Source organism: Mauremys mutica, chromosome 6 (genome assembly GCF_020497125.1).
Source record: "Mauremys mutica isolate MM-2020 ecotype Southern chromosome 6, ASM2049712v1, whole genome shotgun sequence".
Classification (NCBI taxonomy): domain Eukaryota; kingdom Metazoa; phylum Chordata; order Testudines; family Geoemydidae; genus Mauremys; species Mauremys mutica.
This window is the reverse complement of record NC_059077.1, coordinates 57257131-57275328: the sequence shown is the minus strand read 5'-3', so window position 1 is coordinate 57275328 and position 18198 is coordinate 57257131. Positions and strand designations below refer to the sequence as shown.

At 44.6% G+C, this 18198-nt stretch overlaps 1 protein-coding gene across 8 annotated transcripts in view; it reads left to right on the top strand.

Moving 5' to 3' along the window:
• Positions 1 to 18198, top strand: part of KIAA0825 (KIAA0825 ortholog) — a 429759-nt gene that overhangs the window by 26271 nt on the left and 385290 nt on the right. For all 8 annotated transcript variants that reach the window (XM_045022167.1, XM_045022174.1, XM_045022166.1 and 5 more), the window contains exon 2: positions 4466 to 4577. The gene's annotated coding sequence lies outside the window, so the exon portion shown is untranslated. The remainder of the gene's footprint in view (positions 1 to 4465; positions 4578 to 18198) is intronic.

Sequence of the window (18198 nt, the reverse complement as noted above, 5' to 3'; positions counted from 1 at the left end):
ATTTTATGTAACTAATTCAATAACAGTTTTCCAGTTGTGTATAGCATTGAAAGAAACTAAAAGTTCAGTTTTTGCACTGAAGACGCTTACCAGATGAGCTTTGTAGCTCTGTGTGGGTATGTGAGGGTAGCTTTGTAGCTGCCCTCACATACTGTCAAGGAAGGATGACCTTTTAATTGAACATCTAATTCATAGAGAAGAAAGTAGCTAATATGTGAGAAATTTTCTTCTATGATTAAGTGTACTTTGCCAGCTTAAAGCTTCCTCCAAACAGTCAACATAATGCAGCACTGTGTTTTGGTTTCTAAGAGTAATACAGTTAGCAATTTCCCTTTAAAAGTATGTGTCATCTGTCAACGTTGTGATGTGCCTGATCTCCTCTCTCTTGCAGAGCACAATTCAGTTCTAAACCCAAATCGTCTGCATGGCAATGCAACAGGGCTGCTATGATGGCTCTCTCTCTTCTACTTTTTAATTCCCTATTCCTATCCAATACATTTTTATTTTATGTTTTTGATCAAGCTGAAACTGCTATACATTGTTAACTAATTTTACTTGTCTTCAGTTAAAATCACTGCAATAATCAGTGTAAATTTTTTTTGCTTACACGCTTATTTTTAGCAAATAAGCTACTTTATTTAACTTATGACTTGTCTAAACATGTTGGAAGTATTGAATTTTAAGGCATAACATTCACACTCTGAAAAGGGAACAGTGACAAGTTCAGTCAAAAGGAAAAAGAGGAATTATTTATAAAAGGAAGATAATGATGCCAGCCAGTGGTTTTAAAGTGCATCTATCTCAACTTTAATGAATTAGATTTGTCAACAGCATATATTTTATGCACTACTTCTAATGAAGTGGCATACCAGCAATGCAGTGTACTTTGAGGTTTACTCCATCAAAGCTTTTTGCTGTCTTAAAGTAGACCTTTTTAAATAATAGATACTAAAAACTACATTTAAATAACATTAAGGTTGTGACACAAACACCAAATGACAAAATTCAGGCAATTCAAAGTTAAGGCTGACAACTTGTCATTAACTCACATTGTTGCTTTTTAAAAAGAAGCACAATAGCATGATTTAAGGACTGAGTGTCAGCTTAACTTTAAATTTCTTGGCTTTTGTTCTCTGGTGTCACAACCTTAATGTCATTTTTCATATAGGTTTTTGCATTTCCTTTACTACTTATTTCTTTAAAAAAAAAAAAAACACTGTATTTTTGTACCCAAGAGACAGAAATGGATTCTTCAGTACTTTTGGTCTATTTGTTAAAAGCATATTTAGGAAGGAGTTTAATATTTAATTGTGGACTAGTAGTGGTATTAGTGTTTCCCAACCTACATCCAGCTACTTGACTGAGAGTTCTTCCCATTGCCATAGCTGATACATCCTGGAGGACACTCCAGAAGGAATTTCCATTCCTTTATATAAAATAATGAGTTTTTCAAACCCTCCACAATTCTCACTCATTTTTTTAAATTACTTGACTCGAAAGAGGCAAGAACCATCTTTTCACAAAGTTGTATTATAGAATATTCAGTTGATGAATGGGATACACTGTACTTCTGTAGTAGCAGCTGTACCCCTTTTTCACCCATGTGGATCCCTCCAAGTTAAATCTGACTTAGACTAAGTTAACACTGCTCTACAGCCAAAATGCTTCTGAAATAAATGTAGTCAAACTTTACTAATTCTGGGTCACTGAGAACAAAAATGATGCTTAAAATGGTTGATTGGCTCTAGTTTTCAAGTTATGCTATTGGGTCAGTATATACGACCCTTGACTTGGGAATAGCGGAGGATAAGTGAGTTATAAAGGGAAGGGATCTCAATTTAAACCAGAAATGACTAAAATACATCTTTGACTGGATCAATGAATAAATCTATGACTGGGTTTGGACAGTACTTGCTTTTTAGGCAAAACAACGAATGATGCAATCTGAAGCTGGTATTGCGTCATACATGATATGAATTGCATCATGTTATTCCTAGAAGTCATGGATGATGCAATCATAACGAAGCTTACATCACTCTGCTGAACAAATTGCCCTATATCAGCTCTAGAAATCATACAGTGTCATGCTCTCTTATTTGTCAGTGTTTGATTTTGCAAAGGGACACATTTCTGTTTAGCCAAAGTGAGCAGAGATGCCTCGTACTTGTGTGAACAGTGCAGATAACTTCTGCTATGTTTGTGGTGAAGTGACTTTTGCATCACAAAAGCGCAGTATAACCACTAAGGCTTTCTTAACCAATCACCTTTATTTTGGCTGCAAAATTGGAGATCAGGACAAGAGGTGGGCTCTACACATATGCTGCAACACTTGTGCAACAAATCTTCGCCAGTGGTTGAACAGGAAAAGGAAATCTATGCCTTTTGCAGTGCCAATGATTTGGAGAGAGCCAACAGATCATACCAGCAATTGTTACTTCTGCATGGTGCCTCCAGTTGGGAAAGGTGTGTCAAAGAAGAAAAAGTGGACTGTGCATTATCCAAATATTCCATCAGCTATACGCCCAGTACCCCACGGAGAAGGACTGCCGGTTTCTGATGCACCAGAATCATTCTCACTTGAGTCAGACGAGGAAGAGGATGAAACTTCTGGTCCTGAACCATCAATGTCACAGGACCCACATTTTCTCCCATCCTCCTCCTCTGAACCACACCTCATAACACAAGGTGAACTGAATGACCTTGTCAGGGATTTGGAACTAGCCAAGAGTAAGGCAGAGCTGTTGGGCTCCAGACTACAGCAGTGGAATCTCCTGGCAGGTGATGTTAGGGTTTCCATGTTCCGTGACCGTCAAAAGGATCTTGTCCCATTCTTCTTCATGGAAGGTGATCTTGTAGCCTGCAACAACATCGATGGTGTGATGGCAGCCCTCAACATCGTTCACGATCCAGATGAGTGGAGACTGTTCATTGATTCATCGAAGACGAGTCTTAAAGCTGTTTTACTGCATAATGGCAATATTTTGCCATCAATTCCAGTTGGTCATGCAGTCCATATGAAGGAAACCTATGACAACATGAAACAACTTTTGAGATGCATAAACTATGACCAACATCAGTGGCAGCTTTGTGGCGATTTGAAGGTTGTTGCTCTCTTGCTTGGTCTGCAGACTGGATACACAAAGTACTGCTGTTTTCTCTGTGAATGGGATAGTCGTGCAAGAGATTCCCACTACATCAAGAAAGATTGGCCACTCCGACAGTCATTGGAGCCTGGGAGGAAAAGTGTTCAGCATCCACCACTTGTTGAATCAAGGAAGATTTTGTTACCACCCTTACACATCAAGCTGGGTCTGATGAAGAACTTTGTCAAGGCCATTGACAAAACACAAGCAGCTTTCAAGTACCTCCGTGGAAAATTTCCAAGGTTAAGTGAAGCTAAGATAAAGGAAGGTGTCTTTGTTGGTCCTCAGATTTGTGAACTTCTTCGAGATGATGCATTTGACCATGCACTGCGTGGCAAGGAAAAGACGGCATGGAAAGCCTTCCAGTTAGTGGCAATAAATTTTCTCGGAAACAACAAGGCAGACAACTACAGGTTGTTGGTGGAAAACCTCCTCAAGGCATACAAAAGCCTTGGTTGCAACATGTCACTAAAGATACATTTTTTGCACTCTCATCTAGATTTTTTTCCACCGAACTGCGGAGCAGTGAGCGACGAGCACGGCGAGCGATTTCACCAGGACATTGCAACAATGGAGAAATGCTATCAGGGCAAATGGAGCCCATCAATGCTTGCAGACTATTGCTGGACAGTGACAAGAGATGCTCCATTTAATGAATACAAGAGACAAGCCAAGAAGCGCCGAGTAGACACTGAATAGGACTAAACTATGTACATAATAGTTTTTTGCCTTTTGTTTCATAATAAATTTGATTTATATAACCCTTTTGCTGATTTTTAAAGTGTTACATAAACAGGACAGGTGAAATATCATGTAAAGCAACCATAAACACATGAAAAGACCTAGGTTTACAATTTATGATTAAAACTCTACTATCTACACAATATACATAGACATAAAATGTAAAAACTTAAATATCTTAGAAACAGTAGCCAATCAGTTGTTTTAATTGTCATATTTGAATTCAGCACATCAAAATACATAATAAATAGCACATTTTATCTCTGAAGCAGACGACTTCTCAAAAATTGTAGACCAGTGAATTATTGGTCAGAAGATTTACACACACTCACACATAAATTTGAGGCATGCACCAACAGAAATAAAGAAACTCAAAGTTAAAACTAGCACTTAAATTAAAAAAAAATCTGTCCAATTGCATAAGTTAACAATTTATCAATGGGAATTAAGAATTTTCTCTTTTTATTGGACCATGTTTCTATGTAACATTTAAACATCTTTAAGACTTACTTGTGAATTTTTTTATTCCTAAAATGCTACCAGTCGCTAATCTTATTATTTGTTTGTTTGTTTTTATATAGGGCTATTGAAAAACTTCTGCTACTGCTATGTGAACTCCACATGGTCCCTTAAGAAGTCTGTTCAAACTGAAGATCACAAGGTGGTGTTACAAAGAAAATCTGTTTAGTGAAGGTACCGTACTTAGTACATATGTCCCTGACAGGATATTTTCCAAATTTCCCTGTTATAAATTATATATGTTTATGAAATTCTAGTGTGATAATTGCACATGTATGAGAGCTATGACATTCTCCCACTGACCAGAAGCAAAAGATGAAAGATAGGTTTACATTTTAAAAATTCTTTGACATAGATTAGATGTTTCTAATCAAGACTATATGTGAGATTTGATTATTTAAACACTTGTTTGGAGAACCATGTAACAGCTGCTGACTTTGAATTTCAGCTTTTTTATTTTTTTTAAGTTAAAAGAAAAGTTAAAAGTGAGCTGAGGGTGAGCCACTACATAAATTCATAACTGCTCTGTGCACAGATATACTTGGCATAGTCATAGAGTCATAGATTTGGACTCTGAATATAGATGATTGTGTTGTAATATGTGAACAGGTGAGAGCAATGTAGTTGTTTATATATAACAGTATATTATATTATATATGTTATATGGTACATGGTCATAGGATGTAGCAATTATTTTGATATTAGTTTGCAGATTGTTTATATGAGTTTTTAAATGCTTAGTTACTTAACCTAAGGGTACATTAAAGGTTATTCTACACCGGTAGGGCTATCGGCTAGTTATCTTAGGTGCAAATACATGAATGCAAGAAGCCTGTGAAACAAGCAGGAAGAATGGGGAAAAAAAAAAGTGATCTGAGTAACTATAGGCCTGTTAGTTTAACGTCTGTAGTATGCAAGGTCTTGGAAAAAATTTTGAAGGAGAAAGTAGTTAAGGACATTGAGGTCAATAGTAATTGGGACAAAATACAACATGGTTTTACAAAGGGTAGATCGTGCCAAACCAACCTGATCTCTTCCTTTGAGAAGGTAACAGATTTTTTAGACAAAGGAAACACAGTGGATCTATAAAAGCAGCAAAGAGTCCTGTGGCACTGTCATAGGTTTGTTCCCCACTCTGAACTTTAGCGTCCAAAAGGTGGGGACCTGCATGTACCCTTCTAAGCTTAATTCCTAGCTTAGATCTGATAGCACTGCCACCAACCAAAAATATAGTGTTTTGGTACACTTTCCATTCCCCCCAAACCTTCCCTGGGGAACCCAAGACCCAAACCCCTTGGGTCTTAACACAAGGGGAAATAAAACATTCCCCCACCTTTCCCCTCCCAGACTTTCCCTCCCTTGATTACCCTGAGAGGCTACACTGATCCCAACTCCTTGGGTCTTAAAAAAACAAAGAGGAATTCACTATCCCCCCTTCTTTCCCCCCCCCCCCACCAATTCCTGGTGAGTCCAGACCCAATTTCCTGGATCTTAAAACAAAGAAAAATCAATCAGGTTCTTAAAAAGAAAGCTTTTAATTAAAGAAAAAGAAAAAAGTAAAATTTATCTCTGTAAAATCAGGATGTAAAAATGTTTACAGGGTATTCAGTTCATATAACCTAGAGGGACTCCCTCCCCCTTCTAAGTTTCAAAGTTACAGCAAACAGAGTTAAAAAATCCTTCCAGCAAAAGAAACATTTACAGGTTGAGAAAACAAACATAAGACTACACGCTTTCCTGGCTGGGTACTTACAAAATTAAAACATGAGACTGATTCAGAAAGATTTGGAGAGCCTGGATGGACGTCTGGTCCCTCTCATGTCCTGAGAGCGAACAACCCCCAAACAAAGAACACAAACAAAGACTTCCCTCCAACAAGATTTGAAAGTATCTTGTCCCTTCATTGGTCCTCTGGTCAGGTGTCAGCCAGGTTTACTGAGCTTCTTAACCCTTTACAGGTAAAAGAGACATTAACCCTTAACTATCTGTTTATGACAGGCACCTTATAGACTAACAGACGTATTGGAGCATGAGCTTTCGTGGATGAATGCATCCGACGAAGTGGGTATTCACCCATGAAAGCTCATGCTCCAATACGTCTGTTAGTCTCTAAGGTGCCACAGGACTCTTTGCTGCTTTTACAGATCCAGACTTACACAGCTACCCCTCTGATACAGTGGATCTAATTTACCTCGATTTCAATAAGGCATTTGATGTGGTTCCACATGGAGAATTATTAGTTAAATTGGAAAAGATGGGGATCAATATGAAAATTGAAAGGTGGTTAAGGAACTGGTTAAAGGGGAGACTACAACGGGTCATACTGAAAGGTGAACTGTCAGGCTGGAAGGAGGTTACTAGTGGAGTTCCTCAGGGATCGGTTTTGGGACCAATCTTCTTTAACCTTTTTATTACTGACCTTGGCACAAAAAGTGTGGAATGTGCTAATAAAGTTTGCGGATGACACAAAGCTGGGAGGTATTGCTAACGCAGAGAAGGACCGGGATATCATACAGGAAGATCTGGATGACCTTGTAAACTGGAGTAATAGTAATAGGATGAAATTTAATAGTGAAAAGTGCAAGATCATGCATTTAGGGATTAATAACAAGAATTTTGGTTATTAATTGGGTTCACATCAGTTGGAAGTAACGGAGGAGGAGAAGGACCTTGGAGTATTGGTTGATCACAGGATGACTATGAGCCGCAAAGGTGATATGGCCGTTAAAAAAGCTAATGCGGTTTTAGGATGCATTAGGCGAGGTATTTCCAGTAAAGATAAGGAGGTGTTAGTACCATTATACAAGGCACTGGTGAGACCTCATCTGGAATACTGTGTGCAGTTCTGGTCTCCAATGTTTAAGAAGGATGGATTCAAACTGGAACAGGTACAGAGAAGGGCTACTAGGATGATCCGAGGAATGGAAAACCTGTCTTATGAAAGGAGACTGAAAGAGCTTGGCTTGTTTAGCCTAACCAAAAGAAGGTTGAGGGGAGATATGATTGCTCTTTATAAATATATCAGAGGGATAAATATCAGGGAGGGAGAGGAATTATTTTAGCTTAGTACCAATGTGGACACAAGAACAAATGGATATAAACTGGATACTAGGAAGTTTAGACTTGAAATTAGACGAAGGTTTCTAACCATTAGAGGAGTGAAGTTCTGCAACAGCCTTCCAAGGGGAGTAGTGGGGGCAAAAGACATATTTGTCTTCAAGACTAAGCTTGATAAGTTTATGGAGGGGATGGCATGATGGGATAGCCTAATTTTGGCAATTAATTGATCTTTGATTATTAGCAGGTAAATAGGCCCAATGGTCTGTGATGGGATGTTAGATGGGGTGGGATCTGAGTTACTACAGAGAATTCTTTCCTGGGTGCTGCCTGGTGAGTCTTGCCCACATGCTCAGGGTTTAACTGATCGCCATATTTGGGGTTGGGAAGGAATTTTCCTCCAGGGCAGATTGGCAGAGGCCATGGAGGTTTTTCGCCTTCCTCTGCAGCATGGGGCACAGGTCACTTACTGGAGGAATCTCTGCACCCTGAGGACTTTAAACCACAATTTGAGGACTTCAATAACTCAGACATAGGTTAGGGGTTTGTTACAGGAGTGGGTGGGTAAGATTCTGTGGCCTGCGTTGTGCAGGAGGTCAGACTAGCTGACCATAATGGTCCCTTCTGACTTTAAGTCTATGAATCTATTAATTGGAAGTCCTGGCACAATCAAGGAACTATGATGTGACTGGAATAACAGAAACTTGATGGGGCAGTTCACATGACTGAAGCACTGTCATGGATAGATATAAACTGTTCAGGAAGGACCGGTACGGGAGGAAAGGTGGAGGAGTTGCGTTGTATGTAAGAGAGTGGTATGATTGCTCAGAGCTCCAGTATGAAACTGGAGAAAAGCCTGTTGAGAGTCTTTGGGTTAAGTTTAGAGGCAAGAGCAACAAGGGTGATATCGTGGGGTGTGTGTGTGTGTGTGCTATAGATCACCAGATCAGAAGGGTGAGGTAGATGGGGGTTTCTTCGGACAACTAACTGAAGTTTCCAGATCACAGGCCCTGGTTCTAATGGGGACTTCAGTCACCCTGACATCTGCTGGGAGAGCAATACAGCAAGGCACAGACAATCCAGGAAGTTTTTGGAGAGTGTTGGGGACAACTTCCTGGTTCAAGTGCTGGAGGAACTGACTAGGGGCCATGCTCCTCTTGACCTGCTGCTTACAAACAGGGAAGAATTGGTAGGGGAAAGAGAAGTGGGTGGCAGCCTAGGCAGCAGTGACCATGAGATGGTTGAGTTCAGGATCCTCACAAAAGGAAGAACGAAGAGTAGCAAAATACAAACCCTGGACTTCAGAAAAGCAGACTTTGACTCCGTTAGGGAACTGATGGACAGAATCCCCTGGGAGGCTAACATGAGGGAGAAAGGAGTCCAGGAGAGCTGGCTGTATTTTAAAGAAGCCTTATTGAGAGCGCAGGAACAAACCATCCCGATATTCAGAAAGAATAGCAAATATGGCAGGCAACCAGCTTGGCTTAACAGTGAAATCTTCGGTGAGCTTAATCTTAGAAAGGAAGCTTACAAGAAGTGGAAATTTGGACAGATGACTAGGGAGGAGTATAAAAATATTGCTTGAGCATGCAGGGCTGTAATCAGGAAGGCCAAGGCACTGTTGGAGTTGCAGCTAGCAAGGGATGTGAAGGGTAACAAGAAGGGTTTCTACAGGTATGTTAGCAACAAGAAGGAGGTCAGGGAAAGTGTGGTACCCTTACCGAATGGGGGAGGCAACCTAGTGACAGAGGATGTGGAAAAAGCTGAAGTACTCAATGCTTTTTTTCCCTCGGCCTTCACAGATAAGGTCAGCTCCCAGACTGCTGCACTGGGCAACACAGTATGGGTAGGAGGTGAGCAGCCCTCAGTAGTGAAAGAACAGGTTAAGGACCATTTAGAAAAGCTGGACATGCGCAAGTCCATGGGTCCAGATCTAATGCATCCAAGGGCGCTGAGGGAGTTGGCTGATGTGATTGCAGAACCATTGGCCATTATCTTTGAAAATTCGTGCAGTTGGGGGAGGTCCTGGACAATTGGAAAAAGGCAAATATAGTGCCCATATTTTAAAAAGTGAAGAAAGAGAACCCGGGGAACTACAGACCGGTCAGCCTCACTTCAGTCCCTGGAAAAATCATGGATCAGGTCCTCAGGGAATCCATTTTGAACCACTTGAAGGAGAGGAAGATGATCAGGAACAGTCCATATGGATTCACCAAGGTCAAGTCATGTCTAACCAACCTGATTGCCTTCTATGATGAGATAACTGGCTCTGTGGATATGGGGAAAGTGGTGGATGTGATATATCTTGACTTTAGCAAAGCTTTTGATATGGTCTCCCACAGTATTCTTGCCAGCAAGTTAAAGAAGTATGGATTTGATGAATGGACTGTAAGGTGGATAGAAAGCTGGCTAGATTGTCGGGCTCAACAGATAGTGATCAACAGCTTGATGTCTAGTTGGCAGCCAGTATCAAGTGGAGTGCCCCAGAGGTCAGTCCTGGGGCCGGTTTTATTCAACATCTTTATTAATTATCTGGATGATGGGATGAATTGCACCCTCAGTAAGTTCACAGATGACACTAAGCTGGGGCAAGAGGTAGATACACTGGAGGGTAGGGATAGGGTCCAGAGTCACCTAGATAAATTTGAGGATTGGGCCAAAAGAAATCTGATGAAGTTCAACAAGGACAATTGCAGAGTCCTGCACTTAGGAAGGAAGAATCCCATGCGCCACTACAAGCTGGGAACCGACTGACTAAGCAGCAGTTCTGCAGAAAAGGACCTGGGGATTACAGTGGATGAGAAGTTGGATTTGAGTCAGCAGTGTGCCCTTGTTGCCAAGAAGGCTAACAGCATATTGGGCTGTATTAGGAGCATTGCCAGCAGGTTGAGGGAAGTGATTATTCCCCTCTGTTCGGCACTGGTGAGGCCACGCCTGGAGTATTGCATCCAGTTTTGATCCCTCCACTACAGAAGGGATGTGGACAAATTGGAGAGAGTCTAGCAGAGGACAATGAAAATGATTAGGAGGCTGGAGCACATGACTTACGAGGAGAGGCTGAGGGAACTGGGGTTATTTAGTGTGCAGAAGAGAAGAGTGAGGGGGGATTTGATAGCAGCCTTCAACTACCCAAAGGGGGGTTCCAAAGAGGATGGAGCTCAGCTGTTCTTAGTGGTGGCAGGTGACAGAACAAGAAGCAGTGGTCTCAAGTTGCAGTTGAGGCAGTCTAGGTTGGATATTAGGAAACACTATTTCGTTAGGAGGGTGATGAAGCACTGGAATGGGTTACCTAGGGAGGTGGTGGAATCTCCATCCTTAGAGGTTTTTAAGGTCCGGCTTGACAAAGCCCTGGCTGGGATGATTTAGTTGGTGTTAGTCCTGCTTTGAGCAGGGGATTGGACTAGATGACCTCCTGAGGTCTCTTCCAACCCTAATATTCTATGATTCTATCAGGGGTAGTCAATAAGCAGACCATGGGTCAAATCTTCCAGATGCTTTTCAATGGACTGCTTGGGCAGAAGCCAAGCCAGGGCTGGAGCCATGTGGATCCATGCCCAGTTCCAGGCCTCCCAGCATGGGGCAGGCGGTTGGACTGTGCTGTGGGGCGCAGTGTGTCCCTGGGTGGCTGCTTGTGGAGCCACAGCCCCACAAGCAGCGGCACAGGGTTTGGGAGGGGGGAAGTGGTGATGTTTGGGGGAGGACGTCTCCATCCCCCGCATCCGGCCAGCCTAATGTGTCTCAACTACACCCTGCCCCTCCAGTCAGGGAGTGATGGGGTGTTGTGTGCTCATTCTACAGCCTAATCAGAGGGCAGTGCTGTCAGGACCGTAATTCAAATTCAAATTCTTCTCTGCTTTCCCTGGAGATGGCGGGGCCGGCTTGGACCATGGATCCATCTACTTGTGCTGGAGCACTGAGGCTTTAAGCCCTGTGATTGCTGCAAATGGCCTATGCCCATCAGCGATCCACGTACCAGCTGCCTAAGGTACTTAGGCGAAGGGCACATAAGGGACAAGTGCCATATCTGCAAGTCCTTTAAACCTAGGATGAAGAAGGAGCATGATATCCATCTAAGAGCGCTCCTAATGGAGTCGGCACTCGCTCCGTGCACAGTACTTCCTCAGTGCCATCCATGAAATGGCACCGGTGTCATTCCCCCCCCACATGGCTCCGGTCAAGAAGCCGAAAAAGACGGTGAGGGGAAGATCTTCTACCTCCCACAAGGGAAAGGAAAGAGCAGGGGAAGAGCCAAGACCCATGTCAGGCAGCTCAATATCGCCCTAGGGAAGTTGGGCCCTACCTCAAGTTGAGCAGTGCAGCCTATCTCATGCTTTGCCTGCGACTCCAGATAGTGGTGTAGGCCCTAGCCAGCTTCAAGTGCCGTCGGTGCCCAAAGCCCTTTAAGCAGCTCAGGAGATCCTGACACTCCCAGTGCTGCCCTCACCGGCTCCCACGCTACCCTGGTCTCAGGGAAAACCCACATTGGGACCTATGCGTATGTTCCCAGCTCAGCGGTACTGTTCCCCATCAAGAGGGACGTCCCGCCAGCATTCGCCCGCATGCAGCTGCCATGCCTCAGGACTGGAGAGGCAGGCTCAGCAAACCTCTCCGATCCCCACACCAGGGGCACCAATTGAGGGACTCGAGGCATAGTTCGGCAGTAGATTGGCACAGGGCCCTCCGAGGCACGCGCCACTTGGCAAGAACTCCGGGACCAGCCCCGACCATCTCCAAGGGCCTGGGACCGATCCGACACCAGAGACCACCGATCACCGGGCCATCATCGCTTGTCTCCAAGGAGACCGCTGTACTCAGGACGATCCTCCTGACAACCGGCCTGTAGTAGCTCCCGGTCTCATTCAACATCCCAGTACTGGTCGAGTAGCGTGAGGCGTGGATCGCCAGGTAGTCGATGCAGATCTGCTGAACACAGTCAGTCCCCAAGAGCCCGACCAAGACAGTCTCGCTCAGACAGGTCGGCTTCAGGATGCAGTGACTGGCACTGGTCAGACAAGATTCAGCCCGATCCTGCTTGCCCGGTACCGACCACTCGGCTCCGGCTCCGAGCAAGGTTCCGTGATTGCGGGACAAGCCCCAGTACAGGTGGTGCCAACTACATTGTCAACACTGAAACCTGTCTCATGGCCCCAAGATCAATGGCCGGCACCATGGTACCTGGGGAACCCTTGTGGGGGTTCACCCATCCTTCCCAGGCTGCCCAATCGGTGTCAGGAGCCTCAGAGAGGCCAGTGGCCTCGGTATCCCATCCCTCTAAGGTGCTTGAGACTTCGGGGGGTAAGATCCCACAGGTCCATGAGGACCCAGGGGAGCAAGCTGCTGGACCACCAATGGATGTGGAAGTTCCCACGGCACTGGCATCATCCTCGTTGTCACCAGACGAGTCTATAACGGGGGCCCCTCACCCAGATCCTCAGGATGACGCCAAAGCTTACCAGGAACTTTTGAAGAGAGTCGCTTCTAACTTCAGGCAGAGGAATTAGAGGAGCCCTCGGACTCTCGGTTTGATGTCTTATACTCCTCAGCTCCTGATGGGGTGGCTCTACCCCTTCATGAATGTGTTTCCAAGATCACTAAAGCCCTGTGGCAGAGCCCCTCTTCAATGACCCCTATCTCTAAAAGGGCTGAACACAAATACTTCGTGTCAACCAATGAGTACTTATACTCCCACCCAGCCCCCAATTCCATTGTGGTCTAGGTGGTTAAACACAAGAAGAGACAGAGACAACCTGGGGCCATCCCCAGTAATAAAGACTCCAGAAGGCTGGATCTTTTCAGACGTAAGGTTTATTCATCTTCCAGCCTTCAGCTGAGAGTAGCCAATCACCCAGCCCTTCTTGGCCAATATGACTTCAGTATGTGGCAAGCCATGGCCAAGTTCGAAGGGTCACTCCCCAAGGCTTCCAAAAGGAGTTCTGAGCTATCTTTGAGGGCATGACTGCAGCCAGGCCAGCCCTCCAGGCAGCGTCAAACGCTGCTGATGCTGATGCCTGCACCATGGCTTCCGCTATCTCCATACAGCGAGTTTCTTGGCTGCTCCTCTCTGGGTTGTCCACCAAGGCCCAGCAGCCTATGCAGGACCTGCCCTTCGACAGCCAGGCCCTATTTGCGGAGCCAACAGATAACAAATTGCATGGCCTTAAGGGCTCCTGTCACCACACTGAAGACCCTCAGTCTCTATGTCTCAGCCCTGGTGCACAAGTGGTTCAAACCACAGCAGCCACAGGGCCATGAGGACCAGCCCCGTAAACGAGTCAAGGGCTACAAGTGCCATCTGAGCCACCCGCCTCCGCCATCTGCCCAGTCGGGCTCGACCCAGAATAAGCAGGGGGCTAAATAGTTATTTTGAGAGTGTGCCTGAGGGTGACCCAACAGACTATTCCCCAGATCCGCCTTTCTCAGTGTTCTCCTTTCCCTCTTCCTCCATGCCTGGTCAGCTATAACGGACCGCTAGGTCCTCAGCACAGTGGAACAAGGTTATACCCTCCAGTTCCTTTCTACCCCTCCTTCCCCCCTGCCTGGATCCCCGAGCCTGGTATGCCACCCTGGACTTGAAGGATGCATACTTCCACATAGCGATCTTTCAAGGACACATACACTTCCTCCAGATTTATGGTGGTGTCCCATCACTACTAGTTTATGGTTCTCCCATTTGACCTGGTGACAGCAACAATAGTGTTTACCTAGTGCATGTCGGTGATAGAGGCTTACCTCAGGTGCCGGGGTATCCAGATCTATCCATAACTCAATGACTGGCTCGTCCAGGGCAGCTCCAGGTCTCAAGTTCAAAGAGATGTTGCGGTGCCGCACTCTGGGCCTACTGGTAAATGACAAAAAGTCAATGTTAGTGCCAGTGCAGAGGATAGAGTTAATCAGAGCGGTCCTCAGCTCGACCTGTGCCAGGGCTTTCCTGCTACTGGAAACGTTCCACACGTTGACGAACCGCATAGCGGAAGTCTCCACATTCCCTCTGATTACTGCCAGGGTCTGCCTGCGCCTGTTAGGCCACATGGCAGTGTGCACTTATGTGGTCTGCCATGCCAGGCTCCGGATGTGGCCCCTGCAACAATGGCTGGTGACGGTCTATTCACAGTCCCGAGACCTCCTGGAAAAGATTGTTACCAAAGATCAATACTTACTTTGCTGCAGTGGTGGACCGACCGAAGAACAGTCTTGGAAGGGGTTCCGTTTGACAACCTCCCTCCTCCATCGAATTGGCGTTGGACACCTTGGACCTCAGCTGGGGGGTGCATATCTGCATCCTGTAGACTCAGGGGATGTGGTCCCAGGACAAAGCGTGGTTGCAAATAAATGTCAAGGAGCGCCAAGTAGTCTGGCTGGCGTGCGGAGTCTTCTTGCCCCGCCTGTCGGGCAAGGTAGTGCGAGTCCTGATGGACAGCACAGCCTTGATGTTCTACATCAAAAGGCAAGGCGGGGCACACTCATCGGCTCTCTGTCAGGACGTGCTCCATCTATGGGACTTCTGCATCAGCCACGAGATCTACCTGGAAGCTTGTCACCTTGTCAGGAATATGCGGGCAGACCAGCTCAGCAGGGACTTCTTCTCTCACCACGAGTGGTCACTCCATCCAGAGGTAACTTGCATGATCTTCCAAAGGTGGGGAACTCCCCAAGTGGACCTGTTTGCTACCAGACAGAACAGGAAATGCCACCAGTTTTTTTCTCAATGTGGTCTGAGCAAGGGCTCCCTCTGAGATGCCTTCCTCCTGTCGTGGTCAGGGAGTCTGATGTATGTGTTCCCTCCAATTCTGCTCATCAGCAGGGCACTGGCAAAGATCAAGGGAGAGAAGGTGCAGGTCGTCATGATCGCCCTGACATGGGCCTCGCCAGCACTGATTCAGCACGCTCATGAGCCTGTCAGAGGCCCCTCCATGGCCCTTGCCCAACTGTCCGGACCTGCATCCTGTAGACTCAGGGGAGTTACCTTCTCCATAACTGGTGTTCTTTGAGATGTGTTGCTCATGTCCATCATTCCCCAACCCACCATTCTTCCCCACGGTTGGAGTTTTCCAGCAAGAAGAAACTGAGGTCTGGGGAGCCAGGGGAACCCCTTATACTGCACCATGCGGGCGCCACTCCAGAGTGTGTCAGAGCCGGTCCTCTACGGATACTGCTGAGGGAAAAACTTCCAGCACCGGTGCATGTGGCAAGCACACACACCTAATATGGAATGGACATGAGCAACACATCTAAAAGAACACAAGTTACGAAAAGGTAACTGTCTTTTCTCTGGAGTCTGGACCTTGACCAAGAAATTATGGACCTTGACAAAAAATAGACTACCCCTATTCTACACTGTTTTCAAATAAAAAATATAAAAAAGCACCAGAACACATCGTGTCCACTTTTGTGCTGCTGGAATGGTGCAAAGGAACCAGAAAAGGCAGCCTCAACAAGGAGAATTTCTGGCTGTCATAGAGCCAGCGTATCTTCTTCCTCCTCCTCCCACCTTGCAAGTGGATGCCTGGCTGTTGTATACCAGGCGCTGGCATTTCAAGACTATTGCAACATCCCCCCAAGAACCATTATAGACCAGTAAATTTAAAGAAGTCTTAGCTCTGCTCTAAGTTACACCTGGAACCAAAACAGCTCTCAGCAGGAATCAGGGGACAGCAATATAGTACTCCCTTCAGTTGTTCCAAGTATGCCTCTTGGCACAGATAAAAATCTGGCCCATTACTTGTATTAAAATTTTAATTAGATAATGCATTGCAGTTCACTGAGAGAAACACTCATCACCAATGAGGAAAGAGTAGATCTTGACATGGGGTGATGTGGCTCTTGCAGTAATTCTTTCCAGCAGTACACAGTATGATAAAAGTGGAATGACAAGAGACTCTGTTCTCACTTTCTTATAGTTGTAAATTAGGTGATCCAACATACTACTTTGTACAATGACGTAGACTCCAAATACTGTAGAATATAATAATTGTATTGATAGAAACAACCATGTAAGTGCTTTTAATAGTCTGTGAATTGTGTTGGCCTCCAGACTACAGCATTGGTCAGGCTGGAATAATGCCAGCTGCCCCCAGCTGGTCCTGCCACTGAAAAAAGAAAATATCAGTTCAATAGAAGCTTTCCCAAGAATGACTCCTTTCCTCACTACTCACAACGCGTATTGTTGGTTGGTAATTTCACTGGAAGTTTTACTTCGGTTGATGACGTCTTACTGAAGCTGCTCCTGATATCGCCACCAAGGCTTGTCCTTTCAAGGTACTCTAGCCAATGAAGGAGGACTTAATTTACAGAGGCTCCCTGCTGCTGGTTGGAAGTCAGACTGATGAGATCAGACCCCGAAAGATTTACCTTTCAGATAGAATGGAGTAGCCGATTTAAGGGAGGCATACTGTAATGGAACAGTTGAACTAAAAATAAGTTCAAATCAGAACTCATCCAGCTTAGCTGTCACTGCACTCCGTTTTAAGTGGTTAAATTACAAAAACAAAATAGATTAAGCTTTTAAAATCTTGAATATAAGTTCCCAGCTACCTCATCATCCTATTTCTTGAGTCTTGTGATTTTTTGCTTTATATAAAAGTTGTAAAAATGCAATAAAATTAATTCAGGAAAAAAGAAAATTGTGAACTCATTAATGGGAATGTGCAGGGAAATCTTTTACTACCTTTTTATCTTTTCCCCACTCAATTTTTCCTCCCTTTCTACTATGAAATATATTCTTCCTTTTTTAAGATGAATCTTAAATTTACAATACAAAATTGTTTAGAAGCAAAAGATTCTTTCTATGATGGTAATAAGACAAATAGCATGCATTGTTTACACCATTGCACTTCTCGTGTGATTACACAATGCACTTGAGGCTTGTAATTCTGTAAGGAATAACACAGGACATGATGTTCAGTTGTACGATATTTATGAACACACACACTTTTAGGCATGAAACCAAAGGCTAAGTGCCAATCCCTCAGACAGAGACAAACACCTACAGGATCTCTATCAAGCGTTCTTAAAACTACAGTACCCACCTGGTGAAGTGAAGAAACAGATTGACAGGCCCAGAAGGATACCCAGAAGTCACCTACTACAGGACAGTCCCAACAAAGAAGGTAACAGAATGCCACTAGCCATCACCTGTAGCACCCAACTAAAACCTCTCCAGCGCATCATTAAGGACTTACAATCTATCCTGAAGGACGATCCCTCACTCTCACAGACCCTGGGGGGAGGCCAGTCCTCACTTACAGACAGCCCCTCAACCTGAAGCAAATACTCACCAGCAACTACACACCACACAACAAAAACACCAATCCAGGAACCAAACCCTGCAACAAACCCTGGAGCTAACTCTGTCCACATATCTATTCAAGGGACACCATCATAGGACCTAACAAAATCAGCCACGCCATCAGGGGCTCATTAACCTGCACATCTACCAATGTGATATATATCATTTTGTGCCAGCAATGCCCCTCTGCCATGTACATTGCCCAAACTGGGACAGTCTCTACGCAAAAGAATAAATGGACACAAATCTGACATCAGGAATCATAACATTCAAAAACCAGTAGGAGAAAACTTCAGTCTCCCTGGTCACTCAATAACAGACCTAAAAGTGGCAATTCTTCAACAAAAAAACTTCAAAAACACACTCCAACGTGAAACTGCAGAACTGGAATTAATTTGCAAACTGGACACCATCAGATTAGGCCTGAATAAAGACTGGGAGTGGTTGGGTCAT